The sequence below is a fragment of the Crinia signifera genome, chromosome 12 (genome assembly GCF_055691185.1).
Source record: "Crinia signifera chromosome 12, ASM5569118v1, whole genome shotgun sequence".
NCBI lineage: Eukaryota > Metazoa > Chordata > Amphibia > Anura > Myobatrachidae > Crinia > Crinia signifera.
Window position 1 is genome coordinate 87755874 of NC_139228.1, and position 2958 is coordinate 87758831.

Genomic DNA, 2958 nt, shown 5'->3' on the forward strand with positions numbered 1-2958 from the left:
GGCTGAGAAATTGGCCGGAATCTAATGTGTTTGACATCCACCTCAGGTCCAATGCACGGTCCTGTGCACATCAAACTTGAGCTGGAGGTTTGACCTGTTGCCTTTCCGACCTCCATTTCGGCTCCTCTCCCAGGAGGCTCAGGGCGGTTTGGGTGGCCATACACTCCTGTGATACATCACAGTACTGTATGGCCACCTTTAGAGTCAGGCTGTGGAAAGGGAGGATTTTGGGGGGTAGGTTAAATATACTTACCTTACAATGCTGGGATTCCCATCTCTGTGATGCTGGCATCTGTATTCTGACTATCAGCATCCTAAACGACGGTTCCCTCTTAACAGTAGTATAAGCAGTTTTATACACATAATGCCAAAGAGGGGGAGGTGGTGGGGGCGGTGATGAAATTCAGTCAAACAGATTATATATATATATATATATATATATATATATATATATATATATATATATAGCGTGTACAGAGGTGCGGCACTCAGGACAAATTAAACCAAGTTGTGACTTCTCCGTGAGTCGGTTTCATTTGTCATGAGTGCCGCACCTCTGTACACGCTGGTTATCCATTTCTGAGGGCGCCAGGAGCCGTTGATCTTTTGCTAGCTTGGAGTGCCAGACCTGCCACTTGCTCGCTCTCTCTCTCTCTCTTTAATATATACACACACACAAAATATATAAAATATATACAGGCTATCAGGCGCTTCAAAGGCAGCAAAATTCCTACTAACATCCACGTCGCCTGAACTTAAAACATTATGTACAGAATATATATATATATATAAGATAAAAAGAAGCCTACATTTTTCAGCAGGAGCATTCAAAAGCAAAAAGCATCAGTAGTAAAGAAGGGTCTCAAAGAGTTAAACTATCTGCCCTGAACACAGAACACTATTTGGAGGGGGAGGACTCACCAGCATGTCAAGGGAATTGTTCCTTGCCAAGTTGCCTGTAGCAGAAACATAAATCTGACTGACAGCCTGTGCGGACGGAGTTCCAGGCTGTCAGTGTATACGCGGAGGATTCCCACCTTCATGCGCTGTTTGCTTGGAGGGACGGGAGCTTCTGTAAGTTGAAAGGCTGCAGGAGCTTTAGTCTGCTTGCGTCGCTGGACCATAGACTTAGGGACAGACCACCTCTTTCCCCCAGCCCACTCCAGCCTGGCACGGAGAAGCCGGCCACCTCTGCGCTCTGACAGAATAGTGGGTGGGGGCGGGTTTAGACACTGAACGCTGCTGCACGCTGGCAGGAAGGGGAGGTTGAGTTTAGACGCCAGCCGCTGCTGCACTGACAGGAAGACCAGGGAATCCCTCCTTCCTGGTCACGGACATGAGACCCGGCGCCCACACAGACAGCGCTGTAGCTTGCTCCCCCAAGCGGCGGCGGGGGCTGCCTTACAGAAGCTACGCCACTGATCTAAAGGTGCCCATACACGTTACAGTTATTGTATACAATATCGCATCTCATCGCATCTCGGTTGTGCAGCACAATCTTTTTGTACTAGATCTCATCTCATCGCAAAACCGAGATGCAATATTGTATACAATAATTATAACGTGTATGGGCAGCATAAGACTAATATTGAGTACACGCGGTGCAATTTTGCTTGCGATTAGATCCCGATTTGAATCGGATCGAATTGGGATCGAATCAAATGGTATGAAAAATGCATTTGATTTACTATATAGTACAGATTTGTACTATAGTCTTGCCTGACAAGGCTATCATTCGATTAGTTTTACACTACACGGGATGCACATTGGGATCGAATCTGCATTGAATGTAGAAAAACCATTCAATGCCCATTTTATTCTCTATTCGATTTTGCTTCTACAAGCAAAATCAAATAGAAAAATAGTGCATATCTCACAGTGTGTACCCTATATAGCAGGTTTCTCATATTATATACAGATTGTGCCTCAATTCTCAATTACATTCTAGAAAATGATAGACAGTACCTGATTGGTTGCTATGGGCAACAGCACCTCCTTTTAATTTTTAGAAGCGTTAGTAAACATTGAGGGCCAGATGTACTAAGCTTGAAAAGTGATAAAATGGAGAGTGATAAACCACCAGCCAATCAGCTCCTACCTGCCATGTCACAGACTGGGTTTGAAAAATTACAGGTAGGAGCTGATTGGTTGATGGTTTATCACTCAGTAGTTTTGAAATGCTGGATCATCTCTGAAGGCAGACATCTTTTCTTGGGCGTGATGTATTAACATACATCGCCGCCCCTCGCCATGCCCCCGCCTCGATGCTAGAGCTTATGTACTAACATATGCGGATAGCATCACGGTGCAGTGATGAATGCCCCCCCCCCCCAGTGATATCTGTGATGTGGTTTGCGGGGGGCTCCATCACCTCCGTGGCTATGCAGTGTGCCCGGTGTCTCCTCCTCCTCCCTGCAGCCGGAAGGACATCCCCGGCTGGCTGTGACATTCTGCTGGGGGAGGAGGAGCAGCACGGAGGGAGGGTAGGGAGACTACGGCGGGTGGCAATAGAAGCCCATAGGCTTCTATAGGGTATCGCCACCCAAAGGTGGCGATACCCTGCCCTGCGTTGACTCGGCGGCCGGGTTTTAGTACATATGAAAATGTGGTAAAATGGTGATTTTACAGCATTTTCGGCTTAGAACATCTCGCCCCTTGTGAGTAAATCCATCTGAGAACTTAGAATTCTTGCCCTTCAAACCAGGCGCCAAAGCTTTTATCTATTCATATGAAATTGCCTAAACCAGTGGTTCCCAAGCACAGTTCTTAAGGAACCCGAACGGTCCATGTTTGAAGTACTGTATATCCATGCTCTACTACAGGTGACTTAATTAGTACTGCAGTCATTTGATTGTAGCATCTGTGCTGAGCCATGTATATACTTAAAACATGGACTGTTAGGGTGGCTTAAGGACCATGTTTTGGAATAAGATCTGAAAATATAAAGACCAAGTACAT